At 36.1% G+C, this 21,546-nt stretch overlaps 1 long non-coding RNA gene across 1 annotated transcript; it reads left to right on the plus strand.

Annotated features, from left to right (window-relative positions):
- The first annotated feature begins 3,454 nt into the window (after positions 1 to 3,454).
- On the plus strand, positions 3,455 to 9,183 carry LOC148947592 (uncharacterized). Its single transcript, XR_016142299.1, has 3 exons — positions 3,455 to 3,608; positions 6,654 to 6,728; positions 9,050 to 9,183. It is a non-coding gene; the product is annotated as an uncharacterized LOC148947592 (long non-coding RNA).
- The last annotated feature ends 12,363 nt before the right edge of the window (positions 9,184 to 21,546 follow it).

Here is a 21,546-nt window from a genome sequence, read left to right on the forward strand (position 1 = left end):
CCAGAAAAAAACAGCCCACGTAAAATAAACCCAACAGAAACTAGCCCTGAGAAAAGACCTGGGACAATACACCCCTTCCGCCACCGAAAGATATTGTCAAAATATTATTCAATTTACGCATAATACAGCACGGTCTCTTTTTCTTAATATCCTCCCCCTTACTTTTCACGCGAAGAAACAGTTTGTTTTCACCTTACACTGGCGGTGTTTGACTTGAGGTATTGTCAAACCCCCCTTTCACCAATGTCCTAAAAATATTGTTAGGCATTAATTTTGGAAATAACTCATTTCCATGCTCCCATACCACATAGAATTACGCAAAGCCTGTAATCACACAAGGTTAATTAAAAATAATGTCTTTTTTCACGAGAAACTATCCTTCTCAGAGAAACCTTTGGTTAAGCCTCTATCCAAATTCTTGTATATTTATTAAAGCCGGATGTACTTTAAAGGGGTGTCAGCTAATTTTAGGCCTCGTGCCGGAGTCTTGTGTCAAATCAGAGCGAGCTAATAACAGGAGAGCGATGGATGTCTCAGTTAGAGAAAAGATTACAATTGAGAAAAGTCAAACTTTAACGAAAAGATAATTATTTCTTTTTGCGAGAATTTGGGGTTGTAAAACAATGGTGTGGTGGGGGGTTAGGTTTCGAGGGTAAAAGAATATATTTTATGTTTTCCATTGATTATAATGATGTTTGTATGGTTTGGGGGGGGGGATTTGGGGTAAAGGAATATATTTACGTTTTAGCTGAATATATTGGAGGATGTCCAAGGAAAATTCGTTTGAAAAAAAAAAAATGTACTTACATGGTAAATTGAAGTTGCCAAGGCTTCAAGTTCATCAAATTTATCCATTGTTGTTTACACAGTGTCAAAATACTTTCTGATAATTGAATCACATTGCATGTCCGTTATATACGAAATCTCAAGGGTGAATTGTTATGTAACGGGGAAAATCATAAGTAAGCAGGTCTCTGATTGGCTGAGAAGGAGGATGTATCCGACTCACTGATTGGCTGAGAAGGAGACACGTGATCTAACTGTTTCCGGGAAACTCTTAACATTTTGGCTCGAGAGCAACAACAACAAATACTATTTCTGGACACCATGACACTCACGATCGATTACGCAATCAAGTTCTCAGAAATTCACTTCCCCCTCGAGTCCCAGATCAATAACATTGTTCCCGTTAGAATTTAATGCGCATGTGCAACCTTCGCCCCGGAGCTATTACACATAGAAACATCAAATAAATCGACCTTGGAAAAAGAGGTCATTGACCCCATTACGCAATCTTTCTCCCTAGGGAGGCTATGCCCTTATTTGGTGTACTGATAGGAGATACGTTCTTTTGATAACCGAATTTTGTACTGTCACGACTCAATAATGCATCTCTACTAGCGAGCCCTTTTTGAAGTTTTTTACGACAAAACTTTCTATGAAAACCTTATTTGCCCCCAGGGCATAACTTACAACCCTTGCCCTGAGGGCTTTGGGGGGAGTGTTCTCCACAAAACCATAATTTCTATCTAGAAATCAACTACGTTGAACAAAATGGCTATCTCAGAATTTTGATTGAATGTTTTTGGAGAAATGATGGGCTTGGAAGGGGTATTAGTGGCCTTCCTATCACCTCCGACTATTAAAAAGGGCACTAGCCATTCCAATTTCCAATCGAATGAGCCCTGTTTTAAGTTTCTATGACAACTCCTTCAATACGAAGTGCCCTGGTCTAAAAAAAACAAACAAACAAAAACAATACATTGTGCCAACATCGTTCTTTACTTAGGCAGCACTATTGCGCTACCGAATATGAAGCAATATTTTTTTTGGTTTAAGTTTCAACTTAGCTTTTTACTTCTCTTAGAAATATTGTTTTTTTAAATTAATTTTCATTCAAATGAGTCCTCTCCAAACAGTCTAAGATCGTGGTTCAAGCCGATCACCCCTGTGAGACTAAACCAGGTACATCAGTGTTACCCATGCAAAAAAGTGGTTTTCTTGGTGTTCAAATTAGGGGACTGTAATTTTCCTGCATAGGGTCTTCGACCATGATGATTCCATGATACACTTCTTATTTGTATTCAACGTCATTTTTTCAGGCTCATCTTCGAAATTTTCGCAAAATCCGTTTCTGAAATAAAACTTTAACTATTAAGATTAACCAAAAAAGTTACAAATTCTGAATCAACTGTGGAAGGCGCGATATTTTCCCATTAAAAAGTTTTTTTTTCAAATCGGCTTTTTGAACTTCCCATTACTATAGGCCGTGATTCGATCTGAACAAGTTTTGATCCATTGCTGCAACCATGTGTCCATGATTCAAACATATATCAAAGTGCGTGAGTACCGTGTGAGATGATCGGGATATTGCGTCGTAGAAGCCTACGTCTGGCCGTGAATGCCGTATTGTGGCAAACAATGAAGGTAAGTGCAACGCTGAATACGATAGATCGCATTTTAACTCTCCTACATAAAAATAAAGTGAGCATAAATTTAAAAAAAATCTACTCTAGTCTTTTGGGAGGTTTGAGTGGTGGCAACATTGCACTTCTTTGTGGTAAATTTTCTTTTGAGATTAATTGAAAAAAAAATGTTTCTCTGTTTCAATTATATAAGATAAATCGACAAAACTAGCTCAAATAAACTGACCTGTGATACTTTCCATGATCTGATAAGCCGCTAGCTTTGGTAGAAAAAACAAATAAATTAAAAAGGGGTAGGCCTACTTGTCAAATAGCCGGAACCCACGCGATATATTGTATACGGAAGATGCTTAAGAAATTAGTCAATTTTTTTTCATAGAGAATTGGATTGCATAAGTAACAAAATTTGAAAAGAAAATATCACAAAAAACATTAAAATTAGTTATATTCGGTCTGCTTACTTTTATTTCCAATGATAATGAAGATATGGGAAAAAATGAAAATATCGGATTCAATTTTCTTATACTTACTTCCGACTGCGCCGTCTACTTTATTTTAACAAAAATGAAATTCTGAGAATCACAAAATTGATATAACCGTTAGATTATTTATTTGAAATTTTGCACCCCTAACATCTCGGCCTGGGGAAAGTGTCCCCTCTGCCCCTCCCCTAAAACCGCTTCTGGTGGGACGCAAACTTTTTGGTTAATTGAAACCAGAAAAGAGAGCTACTATCGTTAGTGTCTATATTGGCTACTAGCGACAAATCAAAATTTGGAATTTTGTCCTAAAACGGGATGCCACCATTTATTTTTATTATTTTTTGTGCTTAATTGAACTATTTCCTAAATATAATAAGGCCTCTGGCCTTCACAATTAATCCCTCTGTATTCACGGCTTCTGATTTGTTTTACAAAATAAACATTTGAACGGTACTCATGTATATTGATAACGTGCGTGCCAATGAAAAGATTTTTTTTTATCATAATACGGCAGTCGGCATTCGTGGCTTTTGATTACGAAGATAAATCCTGGAGATTAGCGTGAACGGTACTCACACCCTTTGATAAGGACTTACAAGCATAAATCAATAACTTATCAATAACTTAAATCATTTCAAGAAAAATAATTCGCCTGTAAAACATCAAATCATTTCAAACAATAACATGGACTGCTGTAAGAGTGAGTGCTTTTTCTTTTCTTCTCTGTAGAACATATTGGTTTGTACTAAGGGTTTATCAGGGAGGAGGTTTGCTGCATTTCTTCATCCCTAAGAAAGAAAAAGAAATCCACACAGGTCTATTAGAGACTTACTTAGGAAGGATTTGGATGAGTGCTTGCGAGTCACAGCCTCATAACAGAAACGCAACACAACCCCAATCCATCTGGTTGTCTTTATTAGGAAGCTTTCAGGCCAAATTGTATGCCAAAGTATACCAGTCCCTGTTATGATGCCATTTCAATTTAGGGGTAAAAAAAAATGTGTTATTATCCCGGTAAAGGATTTGTGGCTGACCGATTCTAAAGGAATCATGCTAAATAAATAAAAGTAGTAACATTAGATTCCTTTTTTTTAGCCTGTTTAGATATACCATGGTCGCTTTTCTAACAATATACCCCACTTTACATACCCTGATGGTTCCAGAAATAGTCCTAAATAAAACATTTCTCTTGTTTATTTATCATCTCTTGAAGCGTCATGTCTTCTTCGTTAAAACGGGTTGGACGCTTTCTTTACCCATGTAAACCCCTTTGCCCGAGTAATTCGAATGAAATGTGGGTAAAAACATTATTTGAAAATAAATTAAATATGTGGGTAACAATGAAAGGAAAGATGATAATCTGATTAATAAAAACATACTTTATATTATAATGTAAGAATTTCATGATTTTAGTACTATCTTTAGTTTCTTGTTAATCCTAGGGCTACATCTAGACCCATTAGGGAAGGGGAGGTGACGGTATTATCAACAAAAGACTAATATACTTGGAAAGAAGAAAAAATAAAGAACTTTATGGATCCAAATACAGAGAACTTTTATTTTACATGTTTCATTTAGATGATGTCAACCCCTATAAGTTTACCAAATATATTATTTAAGGCTATATCAGGAACCATTAAGGGGAATAGGTTGCAATGTCAGAAAAGAGACAATAATATTTGAAATGATCCTAAAATAAGGAATCTAACGGTACTACTTTATTTTATAACCATATTTCCTTTAGTAGTAAAATACACTAACTCTGTACCATTATCCTCCTTTTAGATTGATAGATAGATGGATAAATATATTTATTTTCCATATAACAATAAAATAATAGTTCTACAATTTACAAATCCTCACAAGGGCTCCATGGCCTGTAGGAGGGGGATTATGAAACAAATCTCTTAACATTAAACGGTACTATTGTATTAGCTGGAACCCACGCGATATATTATATAGGGAAGATACTCAGGAAACTAGTCAAACGGGTTTCTTTCAATAGAGAATCGGATTGCAAACCGTGGTTTGTCATTGCATTTATGATATGTAAACTTCTTATTTTGGGGTTTAGGGGAAAAAACTACCTAGTTTAGGCTGGGTTATGTATTTAATATATGCTATGCTTTACCCCCACCCCCCTAATGTACAAATATATAGCCGAACCTATTTTGTTTTATTTCATTAGCATTAACCAAACTTCATTTCTTGCGTGGGTTGCAGGTAATACAACAGTACCCATTAAACTATTAAATATTTGAACACTTAACATGTGAAGTATTTTAATCATAAAAATGATTAAAAGAATGAAAAATAAATAAACACAAGGAAGAGACATTAAATAGGCTTTATCAAACTGTAATTAATCATATTGTCTATAACGTTAATAATAATAATAATAATAAAATGGATAACACTATATACGTTAAGAAAAAAATAGTCATATGGAGACAAAAAAAAAATTACAAGACTTTTGAGATGGCATACGAATGGCATCCTTCAGCCGAATCGGCAAGGATGTTCCATATCAACTGACACGAAACAAAATGTTTCAAGACGATTCATGACAGAACTGAGAGGATGACGGTAACCTGTTGAACTTAAACTAATCGGATTTAAGCGAACTGATTCTTGGTCAGTAAGTTTTCATCCCAAAACTCATGGAAGTTCGCTACCAATTTCCAAGACTCTTTAGTCCAGTCACGAACATGGACGGCGTTTTATTTGAATTGACCCGACAAGCGCCAAGAACTTTAAGGAAGAGGAGAGAGTGGATTTATTGCAGATGACTAATATTTTTACCCCTTTCTAGGATACGACTTTGTTTTGGCTCAAAGGTACTTTCTTATTATATGGACCTTTCTAAAAAATCAAGTTTGGTTAATGCTAATGAAATAAAATAAGACAGAATGAATATATAATAGTTTAGAAACAATTTTGGGCTATATATTTGCACATATGGGGGGTGGGGTGTGTATGTGTAAAACATACCATATATTAAATACGTAACCTAACCTAACCTAGGTACCTTTCCCCCTCCCCTAAACCCCAAAAACGACAGTTTAATATCGTATAAGGAATGAAAAACAAGCTATCATTGCCTACTCTAAAGCGGTTAACGCGTCAGAAATGGGTTTTATCATTGCGTATTCTACAGCGGTTAACCCTAGAGGCCCATATAATGAGAAAGTACCGGCTCAAAGTTGTGCATTATTTAACCTTAAGAAGTTGGGGAAGAAGTTTGACATTTGGGCTTTTCTCCATGTCGTGTCTGACCAGAAAAAAATTTAGCTATCTATTGAAATGGACATAGATAATTGACCTAAGGATTGACATTAAATTCTACAAAAAGAATTCAGTCATTTTGTACAAAAGTAACTCCCAAAAATCATCTTCATATAAAATTTTAAATTCTTGTGCGACAGATCTTACTGTAACAAAAGTAATAATGTAAATCGTCTAAAGATAGCTATAATGTAGGAAATAATCTAATGATTAGATACATCAGATTTGAATAGACTTGAAATAGTGTCTATTTAGTTGAATGTTTTAGCCATGACACACATATTACTAAGGACCTTTTTTGTGGTACAAGGCTTACATTCACTAGGTTTCCTTTTTGAAAGTTTCCTTTTTTTGGCATTTTAATAGCCGTAAAGAAATACTGGATTTGGATGACTCAATCCTTTTTTACCTTCAAAAGGTAGTGTCTGCAAATAGTACTTAATTTTATAATTTATTTTAGATGGTTGTACTTGCACTGGATCCTGCAATTGTTCACTGGACTGCAACTACTGTCAAGGGTGTGAGTGCAAAGGCAGTAAGTATCTATTTAACTCATATCTACTGATATATATATATATTATATATATATATATATATATATATATATATATATATATATATATATATATATATATATATATATATATATATATATATATATATATATATATATATATATATATATATATATATATATATATATATATATATATATATATATATATATATATATATATATATATATATATATATATATATATATATATATATATATATATATATATATATATATATATATATATATATATATATATATATATATATATATATATATATATATATATATATATATATATATATATATATATATATATATATATATATATATATATATATATATATATATATATATATATATATATATATTTGAATATATATTTCGGCCCTATGTCCAGGGGCCGTTCTCAGCAAGACAAAAATATATAAAAGAAAAAAGGACTCACAACAACATGCGATCAATAAAACCAAAAATAAAAATTGAACTTCGCTGAAGTAAGGATGGTAGGACTGCTTTGAAATTTTTTTTTATTTTTGGTTTTATTGGCCGCATGTTGTTGTGAGTTTTTTTTTCTTTTATATATTTTTGTCTTGCTGAGGACGGCCCTTGGACATAGGGCCGAAATATTCATTAAAATTATCTCTACTGTCTTGCAAAAAAGATTTCCCTGTTTTTCTTCGTGCTTTTGTTGTTTTTTATGGAAAGGCAGTGTGGTCTTCGTCGCTATTACTGTGGAGGATAACAAAAATTCCTTGGTACGAGGGCACAATCCTGGAGGTCCCTTTTTCTTTTGCACCTTCTTCATAAGAGAATCTACTGATAAAATAACTTATAATGGTTGATTACGGTCTGTAGGCTAATAAATTCAATCTTAAGTCTTGTTAACATTGTCTAAAGTTGAAAAATTTTGGTCATCAGATTGTTTTCCTGTAACAAAATTTGCCCTAATTTGCTCTAATATAAATTTGAAAGGGGAAAATTAATTACATGGGGCAGTTTCCAAATGCATTTTCGGTTTCATTTCTTCATTTTTTTTTACCGGCTAAAATACAAGAAGTCTTAAAAAATAAGAAAAACATAAGAAGTTAAAAATAAGAGTTGAACCAACGGGGAGAAAAGCAATCTAATGCTCCAACAAATTTGCGAAGTTTTCCAGAAGCACAAATTCAGGAAATTATAGTACATAAACTGTAGTCACTGACGTGCCAGTCACTGACGTGCCATTTATGTCACAGTAGAAATTCTCATACTTTGAGTTGAGTGACGTCTTTTTAAACATCAGATTCGTGATCAGGATCATCAGATTAGTTGAAAATGTGTCTTCGATCATTCTGGTCTTGCAAAAACAAGGTCCCCGGCGCAAAAGGGTTAAGGTATGTGTATTTTTCCAAAAGTCTGCCTTAGACTTAAAGCTATATTATCGTTTCTAGCGAGAGCAGGCGTTGGCCCCCCGCGGAAAATACCCCCCTCAGAAAATATCCTCCTTAGAAAATACCCCATCCCCCCCACCCCAGATAATACCCCGTCAGAAAATACCCCTCCTCTTGAAAATACCCCTCGCGGGTCGACCTGAAGGTATTTTTCACGGGAGGGGGGGGTATTTTCCGGGGAATAAACGACTAGACCCGTTTCTACCATGTATAAAAAAAAATCTTTAGGTAAATTTAATGTATGTATTACCAAATTAAAATTACCATTAAGATCTCTGTGAATTATTTAATTCTTGTATAATTTTACTGATAATTTTAATTTTCAGTCTATTTTGGTTGTTAATATCTGTTTATTTGAATATTATTATTGTAATCTGTCAGTGCTATATTTTGTCACATTTTGATCCTACTTTCGTCTTTTCTTTTGCACTTTCAATCCGTTCCAGTAGACCAATCATTTTCTAATTCCTTGTGAAGTTCCTTCAGTGACAGGTTTAATCTCAAAATGCCAACTACAATAGTCTACGTGGACCAGGTAATTTTGGGAATCATGTTGCCAGGAGTAGTCCGGGATTGTGTGGCTTAGCATTGGTTCTATTTTGGTGCTTATTTCTAGTTTGCCGTAGGAATCACTTTGGTTAATCATTTTTTCTATTGCTCTATCTAAGCTACAGCACTATTGATCTAGTGGAGTTTTTCAACCCCACAAAAGCCGTCTTACACTTTCTTTTTCTGAGAAGCCCGTCTGAAATAAGAATATTGTGCGGAAGTATCAATCCTTTTATATGCATAAATTGTACATCATCTCTTCATTAAAATAAAACCAATGAATGATTCTGTTGTGTTAATTAATCCTCTCTTTTTCAGAGCCAGAATACAAATGTGAAAAGAACTGTCCATGCACCTCCTGTGGCTGTCATTGAGTAACATATACTCCCACTCTTTATATTTATGTATACCATATTTTAATTTATTTTGAAATAAAATAGCTTATTTGGTTAGTCTTTTTTTACATAGTCGAATTTTATTTCAGAGGGTTAGATTTTTTCGATATTCTGAGATTTTTTTTTGGGGGGGGGGGAAGTGGCCTCCGTTATGGTTTGAGATCCTTCCATCTATACCCATGGAAGGAAATCCAGCATACCCAGCCTCATAGTGATATCAGGGTGGACCCTCAAAGAACTACCTAAGTAGAACTGAAACCACAAATATTACTGCGGGGTAACCTTGAGGAAACAAGAAATGCATAAACGACACTTGAATAGATGGTTCCTCTGTTCTTTTTTTCTTTTTTTTTGGGCTCGTTTTGAACGTTCAGCCTCTTCTTATCTAGTTTTTTTTCATGGGGTGTCTGCCTCTTGTTCATAGAAAATTATCTCCAGGCAGGAATATATGATGAGTCGGAGGTACTCACTCTTTAAGTTTCTAAGCACTTTAAAAATCTTCTCATTTCGACTGAATGGCACAATTATTCCAGCAGTCGTTCTTAAAGAATTGGGACAAAAATCAGCCTTTAGCGTAAAGAGCAAGAGTTGAGGAGGGGCGGCCTCTTCCCCCTCGCATACAAAATAATGTCTGCTTTTAAATTTTAATATTCTTCAGTTGAAAAACTTGTTTTTTTATTTAAATGATCATTTATGGACCAGACAACGTGATTTTTCATGGATAAATACGCCATCGTGTTGTCTTAGTTTTTCTGCAACTGGAAAGCTCAATATGTAGTATTTTGATAACTTAAATCGATTGATTTTCTCAGAATTGTTTTTCTAAGCCAACTTGGCAACTCCCAACTCCCCTAGCTCTCCACATGAGATGGAGTGATGAGAGAGGATGTCTTAGAGCAGTTATAGTGTAACATTGTGAGGTGAAATGCTCAGAGTATCTAACACTAGTAAAGGAAAAAAAAGAGGGGGCTTCATGTGGAGTGCTGGTGCTAGTGTGAAAACAATGTCGTAGTGCCATCCCGCTCTGGACCATAAGTATACTTTTTTTATCGGTTTGGGCATCTACCCTTTTCACACAGGAATGCTCTAGAGTTAGATGGTCGCTGTAGAAACTCAATGATAATTTCCCTATTATTACTACCTTTAAATTATCTCGAGCAAAACCGTTTTTAGTCTCTTTTATCGCTTAACCGAAGCCGAGATTCCGTCCCAGGAATGAGTAGACACAGACCAAACTCCCCACTGCGCTTAGGATGGCGGGATTCCTTCCCCCGAAAAGAGTAGACACAGACCAAACTCCCCCACTGCGCGTAGTATGGCCGCATTCCGTCCCCTAAAAAGAGTAGACACAGACCAAACTTCCCCAAAGCGCACAGGGTGGATGGTAACAAGAATTTCTCGGAATAAAATTTCCCTTCCTTTGCGTGTTTTGATATTATGGTAAAAATGTACTCTGTGCTAAGAGAAACTGCTCGGAGGGAGGGGGACTGGACACTTCCTCGGAGGCGACCACAGCAGAGGTCGGTACCTTAGTGGAGGGAGGTAGGATAACCATAAATGTACGCCTGAAAATTAACGCTTATCGTAACGATAAAACATTAAAACAGTGTTGAGCTGGTGACGGAGAAAACAGTTCCCCTCCCCCCGAGTCATCTCCCTTCGTCTTTCCTTAAATTTGGCATGTTATTTTTCATCATTTTAATGCTGCAATAAGGCCTAAAGACTACATATATTATCAATGCATCCTCTGAAAATGATTGCTACTAGGTGCGAGCTAGAACCTATGTTAGGATAATGTAAAATATCGATAAATTTATCTTAATGAAAAACGGCTATTTCCTTAAAAGCTCTTAATATGTCTTAAAGACCATCCAATATCACTTCTCTCCTCCCCTACGTCCATACGTCCATACGTCCCCAGAGTGTATCAGATTTGGCAGTAAACACGCTGTTCTAGTGACTGCCAAAAAATGGGTAATTTCACTATAATCAGGTCACACAGGGGATGGGGGAGGGGGCGGTATCACATGCGTGAAAAGCTCTGGTAGTCTAGAGTATTTTGGATGGCGTTATGACCGGCTTGGGGTGCAAAAAACTTGTATCATGGGATTCAGAATCATGAGATCCATGGAATTTGGATAGTCTGGAGTGTTTTGCGGGACGTTATGATTGGCTTGGGATGCAAAAAACTGAACTCGTGTTATCAGTGACGAAAATTTTTTAATTTTTCAGAAATATGTGTTACTGTTAAGAAAAAACCTGTTACTTCTAAGATAATTTGATATTGTTAAGTAAAAGTTTGTTAGTATTAAGGAAAAATGTTGTCACTTGGATGAGAAAATTTGCTAGTGTTAAGGAAAACTTGTTACTTCTGACAGAAAAGATGTTATCACAGACGAAAAAATTTTTACTTCTAAGAAAAATGTGTTATCTTTGCTGGACAACTTGCTAGTTGTCCTCTCTCATAACGAAAAATTGTTACTTCTAAGAAAAATTGTGTATGTTTGGTAGAAAGTTTGTTACTTCTGGCGGATAATTTGTCATCATAACGAAAAAATTGTTACTTCTAAGAAAAAAATTTTGGTATCTTTGACATAAAATTTGCTATTTCAAACAGAAAACGTGTTATCACTGACGAAAAGTGTTTTTTCTAAGAGAAATTTGAGTGTGTTAAGTAAAAGTATATTAGTATTAAGGAAAAAAGTTGATGCTTCGAAGAGAAAATCTGTTAGTGTTCAGTAAAAGTTTGGTAGTGTTAGAGCAAAACTTGATGCTTCTTACAGAAAAGTCGTTATCACAATAAAAAAAAATTATACTTCTAAGAAAAATTTGGTATCTTTGACAGACAACTTGCTAGTTGGAACAGAAAACGTGTTATCACTGACGAAAAATATTATTTCTAAGAGAAATTTGGGTGTGTTAAGTAAAATTTTGGTAGTACTAAGGAAGAATATTCTTGCTTTGAAGTGAAGAGTTGTTAGTGTTAAGCAAAACTTGCTACTTCTGACAGAAAAGTTGTTATCATAATCAAAAAATTGTTACTTCTAAGGAAAATTGTGCATGTTTGACAGATAGTTTGTTACTTCTAGCAGATAAGTTGTCATCATAACGAAAAAATGTTACTTATAAGAAACTTTTTGTGGTTGGGGGAATGTAGTGATGTCAGAGGGGTGTATTAGAGTAGTTATTGTGCTGTACTGTGGCACGAATTGCTTGCGAAAGCCCGAATGAATGACTTGAAAATAAAATTTTAGCGAGAAATGTCTGAAAAGTGTTTTGGGGAGATGAGGTGATGAAGGGGGATGTCTTAGAGTAGTTATAGTGTAACATTGTGAGGCGAAATACTTAGAGTATCTAACACTAGTAAAGGAAAAAAAGGCGGTGTCATGTGGAGAGCTGGTGCTAGTGTGAAAACGGTGTCGTAGTGCCATTCCGCTCTGGACCATAAGTATACTTCTTTACCGGTTTGGACTTTTACTCTTCTCGCACAGGGATACTCTGGCGTTAGATGGTTGCTGTAGAAACTCAGCGATAATTTCCCTATTATTACTATATTTAAATTATCTCGAGCGAGACCGTTTTAGCCTCTTTTATCACCTAACCGAAACCCGGATCCCGTCCCAGGAATGAGTAGACACAGACCAAACTTTCCACTGCGCGTAGGAAGGCCAGATTCTGTCCCCCAAAAAGAGTAGACACAAACCAAACTCCCCCACTGCACGTAGAATGGCCGGATTCTGTACCTTAAGAAGAGTAGACACAGACCAAACTCCCCCACAGCGCACAGGGTGGATGGTAGCAAGAATTTCTCGAAATAGAATTTCCCTTCCTTTGCGTGTTTTGGTATTTTGGTAAAAATGTACTCTGGGCTAAGAGAAACCGCTCTGGGAGGGGGGGGAGTGTACACTTGTTTGGAGGTGACCAGGGCTTAGGTTGGTACCTTAGTGGAGGGAGGCAGGATAACCTGAAAATTAGCGCTTTGCGTAACAATAAAAAAAATAAAACAGTGTTGAGCTGGTGACGGAGAAAACGGTTCCCCTCCCCCGGAGTCTTCTCCCTTCGTCTTTCCTTAAATTTGGCATGTTATTCTTTATAATGGTAAAGCTGCAATAACGACTAAAAACTACATCTATTATCGATGCATCCTCTGCAAATGAATGGTACTAGGTGCGAGCTGGAACCTATTGTTAGGATAATGTGAAATATCCATAAATTTATTAAGGGCTATTTCCTTAAAATCTCTTAATATGTCTTAAATTCAATCTAATATCACTCCTCCCCTCCCCTACCCTCTGGGCTTGCAGGCTAGAAGCCCCGGTTTTCCATAATAGACGGTTTTTTTTGCGTATATGGATAATATGTCATTTTCATCTTTTATTTTTTGTCGTGTTTTTTTAGCTGTCTTTTTTATGTTTTATTGCTCGTCAATTTTGCTTTATTTTCATTGTCTGTGTTTTTAAGATTTATTGTTTGGGACGAGTAAGACACGCATTTCCCCTTTATTAATATCTTGAAAGCAAATACTCCCCCGAAGTGTATCAAATTTGGCACTAAACACATCGTTCTAACGACTGCCAAAAAAATTAGGAATCTCACTATAATCAGATAACCCTTGGGATGGGGGAGGGGGAGGTGTCACATGGGTGAAATGCTCTGCTAGTCTGGAGTATTTTGGGGGGTTTTATGATTGGCTTGGGGTGCAAAAAACTTGAATCGTGGGATTCAGTATTATAATTTTTATTAGGAAATGCCTGAAAGATTTCATGGGGGAGATGTAGGCATATAGTTTGGAGGAGCGGGGTTTAATATCATCCATAATTTACCAATGCGGTATGCATTTTCATTGATTAATATACTCTATAGATTAAAGAGAAGTCAGGAAGTGGAAGCGATTGTTAAGATATTTTTTAATATTCATAAATTTGTCTTAATGAAAAAGGGGTATTTCCTTAAAAGTTCTTAATGTGTCTTAAATTCCAGCTAATATCATTCCCCCTCCCTTAGTCTCTGGGGAGGTTGTAGGCTAGAAGCCCTGGTTTTCTATAATAGATGGTTCTTTTTTTTTGCGTATATGATAATATGACATTTTCATCTTTTATTTTTTGTCGTGTTTTTTTTAGCTGTCTTTTTTATGTTTTATCGTTTGTCAATTTATTTTTATTTTCGTAGTCTGCGTTTTTAAGACTTATTGTTTGGGACGAGTAAGACACACATTTCCCCTTTATTAATATCTTGAAAGCAAATACTCCCCCGAAGTGTATCAAATTTGGCACTAAACACATCGTTCTAACGACTGCCAAAAAAATTAGGAATCTCACTATAATCAGATAACCCTTGGGATGGGGGAGGGGGAGGTGTCACATGGGTGAAATGCTCTGGTAGTCTGAGTATTTTGTGGGGTTTTATTATTGGCTTGGGGTGCAAAAACTTGAATCGTGGGATTCAGTATTATAATTTTTATTAGGAAATGCCTGAAAGATTTCTTGGGGGAGATGTAGGCATATCGTTTGGGGGGGGGGGGTTTAATATCATGCATAATTTACCAATGCGGTATGCATTGTCATTGATTAATATACTCTATAGGTTAAAGAGAAGTCAGGAGGTGGAAGCTATTGTTAAGATATTTTTTAATATTCATAAATTTGTCTTAATGAAAAAGGGGTATTTCCTTAAAAGTTCTTAATGTGTCTTAAATTCAAGCTAATATCATTCCCCCTCCCTTAGTCTCTGGGGAGATTGTAGGCTAGAAGCCCCGGTTGTCTATAAGAGATTGTTCTTTTTTTTCCGTGTATGATAATGCGATATTTTAATCGCTTATTTTTTGTCGTGTTTTTTAGCTGTCTTTTTTATGTTTTACTGCTTGTCAACTTTGTTTTGTTTAAAATGTCTATGTTTTTAATATTTATTGTCTGATTTATTATTTATTGTTACTTCCCCCCCCCCCGTGAGTGTATCAAATTTGGCAGTAAACACGCTGTTCTAGCGACTGCCAAAAACAGGGGAATCTCAGTATAATCAGGTCATCGAGGGGATGGGGGAGGATGGCGGTGTCACATGGGTGAAATTCTCTGGCAGTCTGGAGTCTTTTGTGGGACGTTATGATTGGCCTGGGGTGCAAAAAACTTGAATCTTGGAATTCAGAACCATAATTTTTATTTGGAAATTTCTGAAAGATTTCTTGGGGGAAATGTAGCGATGTCGTGGGGGGGGGTGCTCAATATGATCCATAATTTACCAATGCGGTATGCATTATCATTGATTAATATACTATAAAGCTTAAAGATAAGTCAGGAGGTGGAAGCTATTGTTAGGATATTTTTTAATATTAATAAATTTATCTTGATGAAAAAGGGTTATTTCCTTAAAAGCTCTTAATATAGTCTTAGGCCAGAAGCCCCCTGTTTTCTATAATAGATGGTTCTTTTTTTGCGTATATGATAATATGATATTTTCATCTTTTATTTTTTGTCGTGTTTTTAGCTCTCTTTTTTATGTTTTATTGTTCTCAGATTTGTTTTTATTTACATTGTCTGTGTTTTTAAGATTTACTATTTGGGACGAGTAAGACACTCATTTCCCCTTTATTAATATCTTGAAAGCAAATATCCCCCGGAGTGTATCAAATTTGGCGGTAAACACACCGTTCTAACGACTGTCAAAAAATGGGGAATCTCAGGTGTCGTGCAATTGTTTATTTTTAGAATATGGTTTAAGATATAAAATATTGACAATGGTTTCGTGAATGATTTGCTTGGGGCGATGTACCACTGGAAGGGAATGACCTTTCGAGTCCTGTTGGGGTCAAGAAATATGGAAAGAAAATGAATGGTGTTTTGATCGAAAAATGAACCGCTGAAAAACAAAGGCTTTATGACGAAAAATGTCAAAAGGGCATTAACTGGCAGCGAAGGATGTGCAATCATTACCTAAAGTTTGATCTATAAGCGGGGATTCCTCCATGGGTTCCTGTGGTAGGGTTACGCAAAATTGCGTCAAGCATTAGACCTGTCTGTTTGAAACGGGGTAAGTCGTATGACGTCATTGGAGTCCAAAGGGCGTGTCATGGAGTCTTGCCAAGTGTGTTCCCCTTAATAGAGCCGGTGACTGCATTGTGCAGGTGCGAGGGGCTGGTAGCTCCCCTTATCTGACCCTTTAAAGGCGAGGGTTTGTCGCGTTGTGTAACATGCGCTTGAAACGGGGGTGTGTACCGCGAGATCATAATTTCCCTATTATTACTACTTTTCTATTATACGGACCATATTCCAAGTAAACATATAATAAAAACTGAAATCCTTTAAATCTTGCCAGCTGTCGCCTAGAAACAGCTGACCGCATTGTACAGGTTTGTCACGTGACATCAGAGGGCATGTACTAGAAACAGGAATGAGGGATTAGGAGCTTATTATTAAAACTTGTGTATTATACTGACCAAATTCCAAGTAAATATATCTGGGAAACTTCCCAGGGGTGTGCCATAGAATAAATACCTGAACTAACCTTGAACTCTTGCCAAGGACGGGAATATTGCCTAGAAACAGATGTGTCCCGTGACTTCAGAGGGCTGCCTTTGAAACTGAATGGAAAAGGGATAGGGCTGTCCTTGGAATTTTGATAGGGCTGTCCTTGAAAGCCTTATGGCCCCATTACTGACTTATTGAATTTCTGTTTGCTTTATACTTGAAAGGTAGAAAACTATTTTATCACTATTAAAGCTCAAACCAATTTGCTCATTCTCTTCTTGGAGAAGCTCAAAAGTCAAAGAGGATCTTTAGAAAGTGCAGGAAAGTTTTGAAACGTAACTAACGAGAGATCAACTCCAAGCTCAACTTATCCTGAGCACCAGTAACACAATTATTAAACAAAACTTGAGAAGTCAAAGCTCCTTGGCGTTCAACTTTCAGGATCGGAAATAGTATACTTCCATCTTTAATTCCAGCTTTCTGATTTCTATACACGTATCTTAAACAAGTAATTACCGCAGCCCATCTCCCCCTTTACTCTTTATAAACAATCCTCCTACTTCGAGATTACGGTCGCCTCGAGCTGTTTCTGAGCCCATCCTTATTTTGTCCCCCATTCGCTGCGTTACTTCCAGATATGGAAAAACTTTTGTCCCCTTCATCACAGAAAAATTAATAAAATATCCCACTAGTTTCTCCCTTTTAGTTTTTTTCTGTTTTTTTTTTATACTGATGGTGCTGCCCAGGTTCTTGCACTTATTTGTTTGTTTCTCCTCCCCCCTCTTTGTTAGTTTCATTTTTAATTTTTTATATATTTTATATTTAGTTCTCTTTTTTTGTCTTTATTCAGTTTTTTTTTGTCCCCTCCCCCTTCTTGACCAGTTTCTATCTTTTTAAATCTTTATTGGCTTTTTGCTAAAAATTAAATTAAATCTTTTATTAAATCTTTGATAAAAATTAAATATAATTTTTATATATATTTATATATCGTTCTTTTTTTGTATTTATTCGCTTATTTTGCCACCCCCCCCCCTTTTTAATGTTCCTTTTAAATTTTTTTTCTAACTTGTATTTGTTTAAGTTTAGTTTGACTAGTTTTTATCTTTTTAACTTTTCAATTGACTTTTTACAGTTTAATTATTGACTCATAAATCATTGTTCATTATGATTTTTCTTTTTCGTTGTTGCTTTTTGCATTTTTGCCAGTTTTTGTTCAACCATATGATCTTCCGACTCCGAAGTCCGAATTCAGCCCTTCGTGGGCTTGTGATAGAGAGTTTTTTTGAAATAAATATTTTATCTTACCTTTCAAATGGGCTACAAGTAAAACCTGGGAAAATATACACAAGTCAAAAGCTCTTGCAACATCGAGCGCACAGAAGACCAAGAAATCAACTCTGTCTTAATATGATACTGGAATAGCTATGCTGGAATGTATTGTGGATAAAAGTAATCTTTATTTACTGCATTCTGCTTTTCAGGGAACACTTCCACCGTCTTTGCAGCGTCTCAGTCCACACAAATAGGCTCAGGAAGGCACTTTCTTCTTTATGTAGTTCCCCCCATTATCCCCCCCCCGCACGTCGTGTTTTTCCGAAATGCATCCAATAGAAATTTTGAGATAGCCATTTTATTCAAAATAGCCCAAAGATCATGTAACAAGGCTTTTGGAATTAAAACAAACCCCAAAGTCTGAGGGCAAGGGTTGTAAGTTATGTCCCGGGGCATTTTGGTTTTTGGTGGAAGGAATGGTTGTATAAGCTTTGGAAGAGACGCATTTGGTTGAAAATTGGAAGTTCCAGTTCCCTTTTAAGAGTCAAAAGTGATTAAGGGCAAAAGATCATATAACAAGGCTTTTGGAGTTAAAACAAACCCCAAAGCCTGGGGGCATGGGTTGTAAGTTATGTCCCGGGGAATTTTGGTTTTTGGTGGAAGGGATGGTTGTATAAGCTTTGGAGGAGACGCATTTGGTTGAAAATTGGAAGTTCCAGTTCCCTTTTAAAAGTCAAAAGTCATTGAGGGCAAATAGCCCCCCCCCCCCCCCTCCAACTACCTCTCTTTTCACCAAACACATCTGACTGAAATTTTGAGATAGCCACTTTGTTCAAAATAGTCGAAAGAATATATAACAGTGCTTTCAGGGCTGTAACTCCCCTCCAGAGCCCTGGGGCAAGGTTATATTATGCCCTGGGGTCATGTAAGGTTCTCATAGAATGGGTGGTCCTATAGACTTCCGATCGAGCTTATTTCATTTGAATTTTAAAGTTATAGTACTCTTTTTAAGAGTCAAAAGTGATTTGAGAGTAACCGGCCCCCCTTCACGCCCATCATTCCCCCAAAAACATCCAATCAAAATTTTGAAATTACGTTTTTTTTCAGAGTAGTTGAAGGATTCAGAAATTATTTCTCTGGGCATGACAACCTCCCCCCCCTCTACATCCCTCAAGGTAGCCTAAAGGTTTTTAATTTATCCCCTAGGGCGTATAAGGCTCTTATAAAAAGGTGGTCGTATGTAATGTGGAGGGGGCTCATTGTATTGTTAATCAGCAATTCTAGCGTCCTTTGTAAGAGTCAAGGTGATCAGAGGGTAGCAGCCCCCCCCCCACACACATGGTGTTTTCTCGAAATACATCCAATAGAAATTTTTAGATAGCCATTTTATTAAAAATAATCTAAAGATCATATAACAAGGCTTATGGGGTTGATAGAAACCACCAGAGTCTGGGGGCAAGGGTTGTAAGCTATAGAAGGGATGGTTCTACAAACTTTAGAGGTGTCTCATTTGGTTGAAAATTGGAAGCTCTAGTTCTCTTTTAACAGTCAAAAGTGATGAAGGTCAACTAGTCCCCCTCCCAAACTACCCCTCTTTCCACCAAACCCATCTGATTCTAATTGTGAGATAGCCAGATTGTTTAAAATAGTCCAAAGAACATATAAAAATGTCTCCAGGGTTGACAGATCCCTCCAAAGCCCTGGGTTAAGGGCTGTAAGTTTTGCATTGGGGGCATATAAGGTTTTTATGAAATGGGAGGTCGTATAAACTTCCGATGTGGCTGATTTGATTTGAAATTGGATGTTATGGTGCCCCTTTTAAGAGTCGAAGTGATTCGAGAGCAACCAGAAATGACTTCTGGTATTTCAGAAATGACTGAGTATATTAAGTTGGAACTTTCAGGAAATGATAAGAAAGATGATCAATTGTCTAAAATGGCAATATTTGCCCCCTACTACTAATACAGCTACCATTGCTTCAAATTTTACCACAACTACTACTACTGCTACCACTACTATCACTAAAACTACTATTTTTGTAGTGATTACTACTAAGGCTGAGGATATTAGAGGCAACGCTATAGCATTGCCTATAGTAAAGGCCATACGGCTCCAATGTTTTATTATTAGTATATTTTTTTTCTGAGAGGCACTTCATATGGAAGGGGCCGTCGTAGAAACTACAAAGGGGGATCATTCGAATGGAAATCGAGAGTTCTAGTGCCCTTATTAAGGGTCAAAAGTAATTAGAGAGCAACTAGCTCCCCCCCCCCCGATGCCAATCATTCCCCAAAACACATCCAATCAAAATTTTGAGATTGTCATTCTGTTCAGCGTAGTTGATTTCCAGATAGAATATATGTTTTTGAGGAGGACATTCCCCCAAAACCCTCAGGGCAAGGGTTTGAAGCTATGCCCGGGGCTATACAAGAACGATGTTTGCACCGTGTATTATTTTTTTTCTTTACAGAAGGGCACTTCGTATCGAAGAAGCTGTCGTAGAAACTTCGAAAAGGGCTCATTCAATTGGAAATTGGAGTGGCTTGTGCCCTTCATAATAGGCGAAAGGCAACTTTTGATGTGCCTTACCTTATCACAATTACATTCTCTTTATTTTTCAAAGTTCATTTTGAATTTCTTTAGTGAAATGCAAGAGCTGAATTACTTTAGTAGCTTTGTGTTAGGAACTATCGTCTTACCTCTACATTCTCCTGATTTTTTCATTTTTAATCAAAGTTCATATTGAGTTTAGTTAGTGTTCTACAATACTTGTTCTCTATACGAAGTTGGTTTTCGAGGTTTGCCATGCCACTTGTAAATTCTATTGATTTTTCAGAGTTTGGAAGGCAACTAACAACCCTTCCACGCCCACCATTTCCCGAAACACATCCAATCAAAATTTTTAGATAGCCATTTTGTTCAGCGTAGTTGATTTCCAGATAGAAATTATGATTTTGAAGAGGATACTCCCCCACAGCCTTCAGGCCAAGGGTTGTAAGTTATACCCTAGTTGTATTGATATAATGATAGGTATGAGACAGTCCCCCCATATAGCTATAACGATTACAAGCGGGGTGTCTCCCTATATAGCTATAACGATAGAGAACGGACAGTACTCCCGCCAATACAAGCAGACAGTGTAATGACCGGAATTCAACCACCGTGAAAATTCGTATTGATCAGTGTTCAAAGTGCGTGACGTTTCCTTTGTTTGAAATTGCGAAATTCTTTTTGTAATTTAATTTGTTAGGCGTGGTTGACTTATATTTAACCTTGAACTAATTTACATAAATTAATGTATTATTAATTAATTTACATAATTACATTAATTTACATAATTACATTAATTTACATAATTACATTAATGGATTTTTTTTCTTAATTTTAATAGTTTTTTTTTATTGATGTCATTTCATTGTACTCTAATGATGATATTTTTCTTTTCCAATGATATGATTTTTTACATTCTAAGTATCTTCCCATTGATTTATATGAAATTTGTGTTTGATGTAGGAATCGAACGTGAGACCCGTGATTTCCTAAGGTAAAAGAACGAAACGTTAATCGACTGAACCAACAAGCCTTTGGACATATTATGATTTTAGAAATACATCCAATGAATTGTTTCTGGGACATTGCCCAACTGATGTTAAGCCTCAGAATATCGTAACAGGTTCATTCCATTGAA

Source organism: Artemia sp. Qi Xiang Cuo, chromosome 10 (genome assembly GCF_049724085.1).
Source record: "Artemia sp. Qi Xiang Cuo chromosome 10, ASM4972408v1, whole genome shotgun sequence".
Taxonomy (NCBI): domain Eukaryota; kingdom Metazoa; phylum Arthropoda; class Branchiopoda; order Anostraca; family Artemiidae; genus Artemia; species Artemia sp. Qi Xiang Cuo.